The following is a 13,743-nucleotide window of genomic DNA, read 5'->3' as shown; positions in this document are numbered from 1 at the left end:
CTCCAGCACCAACCTGAGAGCAATGCTATAGCAACAATTTAAAGGAAGTGCAGGTGGGCACAGAAAAGGGAAATGTTTATTCCAATGGGAAGAAATGATTCATGGAGGAGGATGGAATTTGAGTTGAGCTTTAGAGGATCTCTTAAATGTTGACGAGGAGAGTAAATTACTGACCGAAATAATAGGCTATGCAAAGGCATGTGGATCTGTGGATGGATGTGGTGGGAGAGAAAACAGGAAGGTAAGGTTGAGAGCACCAGATCATGAAGGCCTTGGGTGCTATTTTAAGAAATTTAGGTTTTATTCTGTGGCACTTATTTTAGCTAAAGAGAGGCATAATCAGATGTGTCTGAGATTTGTTGTTGTGAAGAATGTGGTGATAGAGAGTGTTGGCAGAGAGGCAAGTTAGGAAGCATTTAGAGATAAGCAAATGAACTGAGGCAATGGCTTTGAGGTTAGAAAGGGAGGAATGGGACGTTTTGGAGACAGAAATCCATACAACTTGCTGAACAGTTCAGATGTTGAGAGAACATTTGATCACCAGGGATAGAAATTTAAATATTGTGTTTTACTCCATTTCGAATACTCTGATTTATGACAGAGGCAAGATACACCTGTAAAACTAGAAATTAGGTAGATTCAGCAAGTCTTGAATGTATCTTTTCCTTACTATACATAAAAGACTTTAGAAATGTGACTATTTCGTAATCTTCTTTAATTTTTACTGCTTGTCAGCTATTACTCAATTTTCCAATCTTTGGATATGTTTTCATTTGTGCATTTGGAAATGGTTGAATAGTCATCATTTTGGCAAAAGAATAGTATTTTTGTTTCCAAATGAAACTGTCTCCCTATGCTGTGCGCTTTTGTGTTTTATTTTAAACTTTTGTGTAGTGGAATAATAAAAAATAGCTGAAGGTAGTATTGGGCATTGCAATATTAAGTATTGTACGCTGTCATTACAGGAAGTCATTGGGCCATCTTGAAATTTCCCCTTTATTACATTTAGTGGTTTATCTTGTAAATTCTAAAGTAACACATGGTAAGCACCTGTAAGATACAATTAGAAATGTCAAAAGAAGTATGTGCAAAGTCATTTGTTTTTTTCTGTGTAAATTTAGTGGAGAATCCAATCCAATAAGACTTTTTTGCACATTTGTTTAATGAAACAACTAATATAAGATTTGGCTCCTCTGATGTTTCTCATCGCTTATTTACAGGCATGATTGGCCATTTTTGTTTGTAATTCCCTTTAATAAAACATGTACAAAGAGGGTGTCATATTAGGACACAGTGATTTTATAAATGGCTGAAAGAAAATACCAGATTTGACAGAACTGACTTCTAAAATATCGCAGTATAAAACTTGCTTTCATGCTTAAAAATCCTAAGTATTAAGTAATGTTTAAAATAACCTATTCAAAAGCAACTCAATAAAATTAAAAAATATTTTATAGACATTACAATATAATGAAAGTTTAAAAATCAGAAACAAGAGCACTCGCTGATTTTTTTTTTAAAGCAAGAATGATTTTATTAACTTGATTTCTAAGGTAAACTTACTATTTGAGTCACATTTTTACAAAATCAATTTCATTTTAAAATATCTGAAATTAACTTTTGAGTATGAAATATGAGGACATGAAACAAAATCCAAAAGGCACAAAAGAGTATAAAGTGAAAGTTGTCACTCCATCCCTGAACTACTACACTTTCTTTCTTCCTTGTATATTATTCTAGAGATATTTTTCATTCTTTATTTTTAAAATCCTGAATCAAGGCTTTGCCTGCCTACACCTGGTGGATGAATTGCTGCAAAAGAAATAAATAATAGCTGTAGGCTCAAAACAACCTGACGAAATAGGCAGCCCTGTTCTTCTCATAAGTGTGGTTTCTAGATTCATTGTCTCTTTTTATTAAAGAGTGTGCTTTCCTAGCTTCCCCTCCACTTAAGGCAAAGGTATGGAAAGTGGGAGGTGGTTAATTGTAATCATCTTTCACTCATATTTTACCCTAGGCAATGACAAGTAACTTTTATGAAATGATATGTGCTAACAAAGCAAATTCCAGCTGAGAAGTGCTCCCATGCAAAAACATTCTCTAGTACCTAAGGAAAAGAATGGTCAGCCTTTCCCATCTTTGTGCATCTACCCTGTTATGCCAGCTGGACTGGACTGCTTCTAAAACTTTACTTTTAGTTTTTTAGTACTTGGCATTATTTTGTTGACTCTGCCTTTGGCTGTCCACCAAGTCATAAGATTTTCTCCCAAGCCTTGGGATTACCTGACTCTAAACTTTCTGATACTGGACTTTGGTTTCTTTTCGTCTTTAGATGGTATTTAATAGAATGTCATTCTTATGCAGATACTGTAAATAATAGTTTCATATTTGTGCTGTGTGTGGAAGGGTCCTTTTAAAAAGTTTTCCAATGTATTTTTAAATTTTTGTACTGGTTATCTTTTATTGGTCATTGTTCTCAATTAGGGTATGAAAAGATTCAGCAGTGATCAGGTTCCTCAAGGAGGAGTGTCAGGCAAAGGTCATGGTCAGTGTGTCCTCAGCAGTGGGCCTTCTTCAGTGGTATTTGCAGAGCTGCTCATGTTTGAGTTCCTTCTAAGAAAGGCAGTAGTTGAAAAGCACCTAAGCTGCCAGTACTGTAGAAACCCCAGCAGTGTTAACTTTCTTCACGTTGACATACCTGTTGTCATACCACTGGTAACCTCTTTGGAACACTCCAGCAATGCCCTTAGGGGCAGAATCCTGCCTCAGCATCCAACTTGGCAGCTCCCCTATTTTAACATCCATGAGTTTCTTTTTCACTGGTGCAACTGATGCCATCTTTTTTTTTTTTTTTTTTTTGCGGTACACGGGCCTCTCACTGTTGTGGCCTCTCCCGTTGCGGAGCACAGGCTCTGGACGCGCAGGCTCAGCGGCCATGGCTCACAGGCCTAGCCGCTCTGCGGCATGTGGGATCTTCCCGGACCAGGGCACGAACCCGTGTCCCCTGCATCGGCAGGTGGCCTCTCAACCACTGCGCCACCAGGGAAGCCCCTGATGCCATCTTGGAATCCTGGGTATGTGCCAATACTTTTTATTGTGCTAAAATACACATAATATAAAATTAACCATTTTAACCATTTTTAAGTGTACAGTTCAGTGGTATTAAATACTTTCATAATGTTGGGTAAACATCACCAACATCAGTTTCCAGAACTCTTTTCATCTTGTAACACTGAAATTTTATACCCATTCAACAATAACTTCCCATTCCCCCTCCTGTATTCCTGGATCAGAAAAATTAAGATCAAGATTTTGGGTGATACAAAATCTGTTATTCCTGTTCCTAATCAAGATGTAATTTGAAACCCTCTATACAGGTCTGTATTATGTAACAAAGATTATGATTGACATTCAAGACCCAGGAATTGAGACAAGGGACACAGAACCTATGGCCTTTGATACATATTTCAAAGTGAAGAATTTAGCTGCATTATAATTGGAAGAGACCTCACCCTTCAGCTGTGCAAATTATATGTTGGTGGATGGGAGAAGGGGTGATAATTATGGGAGAGGCAGGGATCAGCAAACTGGTGCTAGCTGATCTGCTAGCTCTGCCCCCAGGACCCAATAAAAAGGAATTTTCCCCAGTAATAGAAATTGGGGTTCCACAGGTTTGTAGGTTTCATTTGATGCTAAAATTCTGCCTTTGTTGAATCATTCAGACTTTCTATTATGAGCAGAAGTGGGAATTCTCTGTAAACTTTATCATTTGGAGAGGCAAAATTTGGGAGAGTAAAGAGGAGGATGAAATCTAGACTCATAGAATTTTGGAAATCCTCACCTCATTTTTATGGGCGAAGGACTTCATTTGATTGAGTGAAATGACATGTTCAGAGTGGCTGATGTAGACTCACAACTGTGATTCCTGACTCTCAGTCTAGTGCTTTTTCTACTTTATCACATTACCAGCCATCTTAACCCATTCATGCAATTCTGGGGTGAGGGAGTTCACCAGAATTCCACTTGACCTTCCTTAGAGCAGGGTTTAGGCAGGATGGGAGACCTTTATCTCTTAGGGATTTGAAGCTGCTTTTCAAGAAATAGTTGGTACCTTTCTTTGTTTTAATCTTTCATTGAATTAGGGATTGTATTGTAAAGAAGTTTTTCTTCTAAAAATCTGGACCATGTCGTGAACTTTCTTATTATCTTGACAAAAAGCTATGCTGATCTTCTATATATTGTTCCAGTTTGAGCATACTCACCACTGAAGCAAGTCATGTACATGGTAAGTGTTACTGACATGTTTAGGAACATTATATTGAAAATTCAAACTAGATATATTTGGCTGCCTTGATTTTTTTTTTTCTTTCTTTCTGGAAAAGAACATATTTAAATGAGAAACAGTTCCACCCTCTGATGAAAAGAAAAAGTTTTAGGTCATTTGTTTCAGTAAAATAGATGATAGAATTTATGGCCCCAATTTTCCATTATTTTCAACTAAGTGTCCCATTACATAAGGCACAGCAAAGGAAGAAATTGGTCATAGAAATGTTAATGTTTTAGTGTAATTTTGTGATTAAACTCAGTTATCAAATAAGATTTTTAGCTATCATATGTTGCATCATACCAAGGACTTTGAATGGAATCAGATTTTTTTTTCAGTGTTTTGCTATAGCATTTGGTTTCATGACAACAGTTTCAGTAGGCAGTGTTCAAGATAACCTGGTCTTTTCAAAATATTTATTGCATATGGCCTTATGTAATACATCCTTCTCAGGAACTGAAAAGACTCATTATTATGGTGGGTGTGTAAATAAAATATAATTGCTTTTGATTTTACTATGGGTATAAAAGATGTGTTTTGCTCTGATTTTAAACCAATGTTAATAGGAGTAGGTACAAGGTCAGAGTACTTACTGGAGAACTTTGAGTTCAGTGTTTAAGTTGATTTAAACTACTTGGAGGCTAGCTGTGTTTCATGATGACAGTATTTGTATTTAAAACCTTATAGGTCAATTTTATGAAAACCATGTCATATTTCTTTTAATTATTGATTTTTTAAAAGCTTCTATTGGTGTTTCTCCCTGAGATTTTGGTCTATAGAGAATAAAATGTCTTTTAAATAGATGCTTCAATTACCTGAAATTCCTTGGGTCCTTTAATGGAAGAGAACCAAATGATTAAGCACACAAGGGAGTTTCAGGGATGTATTGGAAGCAATGACTTCTACGTGGGTGCTAAAGTCAGCGCACTTTGACTCCAGTATCTTCTTTTGTCTAGTGTACTTACAATCAACATTCAGAGGGAAAACTGTAATATTTTGCACAAGTCTTAAGCAATAAAGATAAATGTATTCACGAATGTATATGAAACCAGAAGTTGGAATGATGGCTTTTAGATATTGGAGGAACATAAGTGAGAAGGCCACATGTTTGGCTGGTTACTATAAGAATTGACATTTATTTACCATTTATGATCAGAGTAATTAATTATGGGTTTCTCCAAAGTGTTTTGATAACCCACTACATTTTCTTTTAAGAGGTTTAGTCATAAGGGTTTGGGCCTTCTGTTCAGGGATGGCTTTTGTACACAGTTTTATTTGAAGTCTCATATGAAGGCCCTAGACTACTGCTGTCCCCTTCCCCAAAATACAAGTGTAATTTAAAATTTTCTAGTAGTCATGTTGAAAAAAAAAGAAACGTGAATTTTATTGAACACAATTTAAAAATATCCAACATGTAATCAATATTAATGAAGTGTTGATTCATTGAAATATTGATTCAGTGAAAGATTAATGAAATATTTTGCTCTTTTTTTAATATACCAAGTCTTTGAAATCCTGTATATATTTTACATTTTAGTACATCTCAGTTCATACTGGCTGCATTTCAAGTACTCAGTGGTCACATGTGGCTGGTGGCTACCAAATTGGACAGCACAGCTCTAGAACATCTTTCTCTTTTGTCCCACATCAGTGTTGAGGATTCTTCCACTAGAAATTTATTTTGGGGGGACTACAGTCTTGCCATCTACCTCTATCTATGCTCTTCTATAATTGAGTGGAAAATGAAAAACTCCATAGAGGAAAAAACAATTCTCAATCATATTTGTTTTAACAATTTTTCGCCTTTACAGAAACTAGTACTGCTGAAGAAATGCCAGTGTTACTGAATGGGAACTTTAGAGGGCAGCTGCAGTTGGTGTGCGTAGGTGAAGAGAGCTGGGGTAGAAAAGAAGAGTCAGCACTGGGTTGTGGAAATAGGACAGATCTCACTTTGAATCCTGCTGGCCTTGAGCAAGTTACTTCACTTCTCTGAGCCTTTTTACTTTATTCATGTGTAAAATTGGGATAAAATTACCTATCTCTTGAGTTGCTATGAAGATTAAATAAGATGATGTATGTGAAGTATGTCCTATGTATCTGGTACCTATGAGGTGCTCAATAAGTTTGTGTTGAGTAAATGATTGTTGCTTGCTTATGTCCCCCACTCCCAAATCCCTGCTTGTGAGAGGAATAAGGAAGGAGGTAGGTATGCCTAAAATAAATGTTGAAATAGAGTAAAGAAGCCTATCCTGTTTTCTAAACTGATTGGGATTCAATGTTTGTCCAGAACAAACTAGTCCCTAAGCATTGTGTTTAATTGAGATTTTAATTCAGGACCATTATCTGAAAGGTTCACAAAGGAATGATGTGAAATAGTTCGTACTCTACATTGCTGAAATAGAAATGAATTTTGTCAATTTTATTTCAGTATACTTATTTCAATAATCAGTAAAAATAGAACCTGCAAATGTTTCTAAAATTTGTTTCAATTATTTAAGAGAAAAATCTCAATTATTAAAGATACCTCTTTATCTTTTTACCACAAGGGATTTTGCAATTTGGAATTTATGTTTTGCATCTACTTCAGAAGGCTTGTCTTCAGAGTGATAGTATACTGATGATTGTAAACTTGTGTAGTAATTGGAACTGAGGTAAATGGAAGGAAAGCTGCCACTTGGTGACTGAGCTTTATGTTACAATGCAAGTGACCTTTTCTTCTTGCTCAGGCATTAACATCAATTTGTATTTTTAGATAGAACGGGGACTTTCTGTGTCATTAGCTGTATAGCATATTCTGAATCTATTTAGGAGGGAGTTTTCAATCATACATATATTTCTGATTTGCTATGCATTTTGAGAAATTTATAATTCACTGAAATGTGGGAAAGCGTGGAGTGTTCTGAACAGATGATTAGATTAGATATGAACTTTTCAAAGCTTTGTGTGCACCCAACGTGTAGCCCACATCTGTGGTAATGTTCTTGGAAATCGGTCACATTTGAAGATTCAGTTCTTTGCCAATAGCATCTGGTTGCACTTTGCATTACAGACTTTGAAAGTAGTTTTTGAATTGCAGAAGAGCAAACCACATGACACATTTTCTTACCTGACTGAAAGTTGTTTACAGTTATAGGTGAACTTTAACAAACAAGGTAACTAAAGGCATAATTGTCCAAATGCATGGATTGTTATCACTGACACCTGAGATAGAGGATTCTTATAGTTACCAGCTTTTCAAGTTGTCCAGACTTTTTCATTATTCTAATGACCCCTGACAGAGGTCTTATTTACTAAAAGTTCTTTAAGGTTTGTGGAATTTTGAAGGCACTGACCTGGTTGGAATACACTGTGCTCATTGGCAATCATGAAATGGTGTTAATTGACGTGATTGGCATTCCTTTACCAATTTCTTACAGCTCCCTACAGGTGTTAGTAGTTACATTCTTGTGTAGATCTTTGTCATAACTGATTGTGTGAGCTTTTGATATAATAATAGAAATATAGGGCTAGGCAACCTAGAGAAGATTTGTGCCATGTATTAAGTGGCATGAATCTAGGCTAACCTGTGAACTAGGCAAAATATGTCCTTGGTTTCCTTAAGATTCCCTTCTCAGCACCCCCTGTTTTTGCTTTCTTCCTCTTGACTTTCCAGGTGGCTAACCTGTATCAGATAATCTCTGTTGAAATGTTAGTTAATTAGTTCACTGCTTTTCCAGAGATGTTTACATTTTAAAAGTGAGATCTTTTAATAACAAGGCTTTCAAGGTCCCTAGTGGGATAGTGAGTAACAAGTATTGGGGTAGATTCTGTGGACTGGGCCCAGGCTTGGTGTCAGGATTGTAGGGCCCCACTGTCCAATACAGCAAGCACTAGCTGCATGTAGCTACTGACCACCTGAAATGTAGCTAGAATTAATTGAGATGTACTGTTAAGTGTAAAATACACACTAGATTTCTAAGACTTAGTACAAGAAAAAGACTGTAAAATAACTCAATTTTTAATATTTATTACATGTTGAAATGATATTTTGATATATTGGGTTACATAAAATATATTACTAAAATTAATTTACCCTGTTTCTTTTTACGTTTTTAATGTGACTACTAGAAAATTTAAAAGCAGTTATGGGGACTTCCCTGGTGGTGCAGTGGTTAAGAATCTGCCTGCCCATGCAGGGGACAAGGGTTTGAACACCGGTCCGGGAAGATCCCACATGCCACGGAGCAACTAAGCCCGTGTGCCACAACTACTGAGCCCGCATGCCACAACTACTGAACCCACGTGCCACAACTACTGAAGCCCGCACACCTAGAGCCTATGCTCCACAACAAGAGAAGCCACCGCAGTGAGAAGCCTGCACACTGCAACGAAGAGTAGCCCCCACTCGCTGCAACTAGAGAAAGCCCACGTGCAGCAACAAAGACCCAACACAGCCAAAATAAATAAGTATATAAATTTATTTTAAAAAATAAATAAATAAAATAAAAGCAGTTATGGCTCACATTTTATTTCTATTGGACAATGCTATTATAAGGACAAGAGAGTTTATGTTGTGTTCTTACTGTTGGGAGCTTGCAGAGGTTCAGGGAAATGCTCCCTCAGGATGCCTTAGCTACAGCTATTCCAGCTGACTTGGCTAGGCCACTTTGTATTACAGTGCTGTTTTGAGAGCTGTTGCCTACAAGCAGCCACTGTCTCTCCTTGTTCTCTAACTCTCCCAATTCATGAAGTATGTATGTATGTATTTATTTATTTTCATGAGGAATTTAAAAAAAAATTACTCTGCCCACAACCTCTAATGGTTGTTATCTCCTGACTAGCTTCTTCTTGAAGGTTAATTAAGATTAATTTATAGCTACTATTTATTGGGCACTGTCCATGTACCAGATACTGTGCTAGATACTTTACATAAAATCTTGAATCCTAACATCACTTCTTCAAGACTGATAATTATAAATGACAAAAGAGATTCAGATACATTGTGACTTTGCCCTGGGTCAGCTAGTGGCAGCTATGTGGCAAAATCAGGATCCCATCCCAAATCTCTCTGATTCCAGAGCCATTGTTCTTTCTGCTTTATTATGCTCTACTCATGTTTTCCATTAACTATGTGTGTACTTTAGTCTGAAACAGAGTGCTCTCTATAAAGGACTCTCTTGCCAAATGGTGTTGACTGATCTTTAAGTTGATTTCCTTTGTCTTGGTGAATGACTTCAGTGCTCCTCACTCCAGGTCACTTTCCTCCCCTGTCTAGTACCTAGTGAGTGGCCCAGACATTAATGGAGAGACTTAAGCTTATTGACAGCCTGTTGAGCAGGACAGATAATCTAAAAGCCTCCTGTGAAAGAGCATCCCTTCTAAAGTCAATCAACAAAGAATGTTTCAGATGTCTTCAGGAAGAGATACAAGAAGAGAACTCTGAATGCCAGGAATATCAAATCTTAGACTTCAGAGACTGGCCATATAAGGAAGGGGCTTTTTATAGACAAAGGGGGTGAAGTAAAATAATGGGATAGAATAAGCGTATTGAGCTGGATAAGTCTTGTATAATCCTAGGCCATCGTTTAATGGCTGTGTCCTTGACATTGTTGCATTAAGAATGAGAGCAAGGGAAATAGTCCATGTGTTGGCATGCTTGACTATAAATTAGAGTAGATATAGTCATAACTCATGAGTGCTCTGGAAGGCTGGATGCTGCATTTACTCTGCTGCCTTCACTTAGGCTCAAGCAAGTGGTATTGACTTTGAAAATAAAAATAAGGGGAGAAAAGGAAGATCAAAGAGGTTCAAGAAGTGAAACTAGCCTGGACGTGGGCCACAGGGAGGTTTGGGCAAATTCAAAAATGCAAAGCCCTTTTATACATGTACACACATTGTATTGATAATACTAAAAGCTGTGTAAACTGTAAAATACTGTTATTTCAGGAAAGGAACTGTGATATACTAGAAAGAAAATAAAATTTCTAACTAGGTGGTGTAGATTCAATTTTCCCAGCTCTACCACCCCTAACTGTGTAACCCTAGGAAATTATAGAATCTGAGATACTCATTGTCTTTCTACCTCTCTGACTTTCCTTCATGGTTTAATAAGATTGTGATGAGTTTGAAAACGCTTTGGGTATGCTCATGTGCTGTATGCATGTTTTTAGTGTTTTTATACTGTTATTTACTCTTCATCTGAAGTGTTGCTTACCTGTGAAACTTCATTGAGAGGAAAAAATGGGTACCCAAGAACACACATGATTAAAGGAAGTTAGAGTTAAATGGCCAACAAGCAGGACTAATTTGGCTCACATCCCTAGGCTTTATAAAAGGGACAGTGGCAGCCTTGTGGGTGAAGGGAATGTGGACCTAATTGCTTATTTAATTCATTCATCCTTTTAACCCCTTTTAAAACTTGACTTTTGTAGGTCGATTATATAATGCATGAGTGTGAAAGCACACATGATGTTTCTCTTTAAGTGAAAAGCGCTATTCCGTGACTATTTTTAAAAAGATTTTGATATATTCATAGTAATAAAGCTGGTTTGCATTTCTTTGAGGCTCATGGTCTTCAACTTCCGACCAAGTTAGTAAAGGGTTGCTATAACTACCAGATGGCAGTCTTTCTTAATCCAGTGTTAGACACCAACAGACTTACACAGAATGAATGTAAGCAGAATTGAAGCACAGAATTTGAAGTATTATTTAAACTGCTTATCTTGTAAATTTAGCATAAAGAGGATAAGTTGTATATATTCATCTTACCATGCAATTTTTTGGTTCTCAGGGCAATCCCGGAATGCATCTTTAGTTTGTATTCTATGTAAAATGCTGGCTACAGGGATATTTTGCCAAATGCCAGTTTGAAATTTACTTGGGATCCATCCAGATGGCAGATCAGTTGTGCTAATCAACTGAGCCCATTTCTGGGGAATGGAATTTCATAGCAGGAGCAGTATTCTTGAAGTATAGTTATTTTTAAAATAAATTAAATTTTAATTTTAAAATTCTCATGTGCTATATTGAAATGTATGTAGTATAAACATTGTAATATATGTAGTGCAGATACTTCATGCATTTTTATAAGTAATAAACAGCAGGAACAGTAGGTTCATTGTATTGTATTCATTTGTTTTTCATTTCTATTTTGAGTTCCTGGGATCATAACTTGCTTCCCCTTAATCTCTATGAACAAGAAAGATACTGAAGTGCAGATGGGTTAAACCTAGTAAAGGTAGGCAACTCACTTTCTGTGTAGAATTAGCTTTAAACTAATACTCTGTTTAAGGTGAGGTGGTAGATAGGCTTAGTGAAAGACAACTTGGCACAAATGAAAAAGAATTCAAACAACATACATGGGGATTAGACCTGAAGAACTAATATGACTCCTTTTTATCCTCAAAGTTAACCTGTATAAGTGTTAATATACACTTTCATGTTCACATTAGAAACCTCATGCCCCAGAGTAGCATTTCCCACAGTATGTTCTGTAGATCATTAGTTCTAAAAGATTTCCCATGAAAAATAGTTCCAAATATGTTTGGGAAACTATTTTCTGCACTCTTTCTCTTAAAGGCTCATAATGAATATTAGCATAGCAAAGACTGAGAAGTATTGCTAAGTACTGGGTTGACCTTAAAAAAAAAAAAAAAACCTCAGTGTATCGCAAATTAAATATGTCACATAGACCAGGGAAATCAATCAGTCTCTCTAATAAAATGTATTAATATCCCGTGGAACTCTTGTTTCTTAGAATATACTGGGGGAAATAATGCCCTTAAGTAATGTGTTAGCAGATCTCAGAGCTTATTTTTGTGATTACTCTTTTTTTAAAAAAATCACAATTAAAATTATATTTGGCAGTTATAGATATCTTAGCCTGGGGGATAGAATGCTTGTGTTTAAACTTTTGTTTTAAAATTATAAGACAACTTTACATAGAAATTTTATAATTTTACATAAAAATGTTCATTTCTATGAGGTATGTCTTTACATTGATATTCATATCTTTTGGGGGCATTTTGATGTTTTTTGTAAATGTAATTTTTCTTATACCTTAAAATTTACATTTACTTTTGATAGACCAGATAATTTCTTTAGCAAGCTATTTTCTAATTATATATTGTTTCACGAATAAAATAAAATGTAATTGTTTTAAATTCAACTCTCAGGTAAAGAGACATTTTAGTAGCAATTAAACTAGTCTGTAATTGTTTTTACCTGAACTGGAAGGAAAATCAAAGATTTCAGTAACCCAAGATACTGCTATGAAATTTGTTCTATGAAATGAGGTTTTGAGACTGTCAACTTAGACAATGACACTCTACAGATGAACAAATTACTTCTCTATATCAAAGCCTACTATTTATATTCTCTAACCTGAATATACATCATGGATTTTAAGCATTTCTTGCTTTTCATGAATTCCTTAAAAATGACATCTGAGAATTTTAAAAAATGTTACAGCTAAATGTGGATCTTGAATCATCCCCAGGTTGGAAAACTGGAAAGTTGTGTCGTATTGTGAGTAATAAAAAATACTAAATATATTCAAGCTTAGTGTGAGCCAGCGCATACATTAAGTTAAACCAAAAAAGCTTAACCAGCCACGTTTCAGGTTTTGGGATATGTAATGTATAAATATAACCTCCTACAAGAAAAGAAACAGCTGGGCTTCCCTGGTGGCGCAGTGGTTGAGAGTCCGCCTGCCGATGCAGGGGACACAGGTTCGTGCCCCGGTCCGGGAAGATCCCGCATGCCGCGGAGTGGCTGGGCCCGTGAGCCATGGCCGCTGAGCCTGCGCTTCCGGAGCCTGTGTTCCGCAAAGGGAGAGGCCACAACAGTGAGAGGCCCGCGTACCACAAAAAAAAAAAATGAAATAGCTGTCTTACCCATTAACCGCCAAACTAAACCATATTTTATTTTCAGTTGTATTTGGAAGACCATGTTTCTGTTAGCTTTGGCTTGCCATTTGCTGAATAACTAAAAATGGCATGTTTAAAACTAAGTAGTATTTAATGACTAGACCATCAAACCCCAAATGGAATTGAGGGAGAGATTCTTTTACTGAAATATAAAAATTTTTTTCCCTTTAGTATTATGTTAGACAGTACAAGATCCTTAAACTTGCTCTCTTATGGAACATAAAGTAAATATCTTATCCACACAGTTTCCTTTCATCCATAGGATTGGTTAGTGAGGAAGCCTAAAGATTATAGTGATAACTAACTCCACCAGAAAGGAGCTGCTCAGCAACAGAAACAGGATCAAAAATTTTACAGCCGAGTTAGATGAGCTGACGAAAGAGAAACTGCACATGTGGAACTAACTTTCCCAGTTACCTGTAGAGGGACCGGCTCTCTTACTGCCAGTGATAGTGTGAAGCCTTTTAGACTGGTGGTTCTCAGACATCAGCCTGCATCAGAAGCAGCCGGTGG

At 36.5% G+C, this 13,743-nt stretch overlaps 1 protein-coding gene and 1 pseudogene across 9 annotated transcripts in view; one reads left to right on the top strand and one right to left on the bottom strand.

Annotated features, from left to right (window-relative positions):
- Window positions 1-13,743, top strand: part of ADD3 (adducin 3) — a 125,579-nt gene that overhangs the window by 16,160 nt on the left and 95,676 nt on the right. The window lies entirely within an intron of this gene.
- On the bottom strand, window positions 2,575-2,838 carry LOC115844982 (ATP synthase subunit f, mitochondrial pseudogene; annotated as a pseudogene).

The sequence above is a fragment of the Globicephala melas genome, chromosome 16, assembly GCF_963455315.2.
Source record: "Globicephala melas chromosome 16, mGloMel1.2, whole genome shotgun sequence".
NCBI lineage: Eukaryota > Metazoa > Chordata > Mammalia > Artiodactyla > Delphinidae > Globicephala > Globicephala melas.
This window is presented reverse-complemented; position numbering and strand designations above follow the sequence as displayed.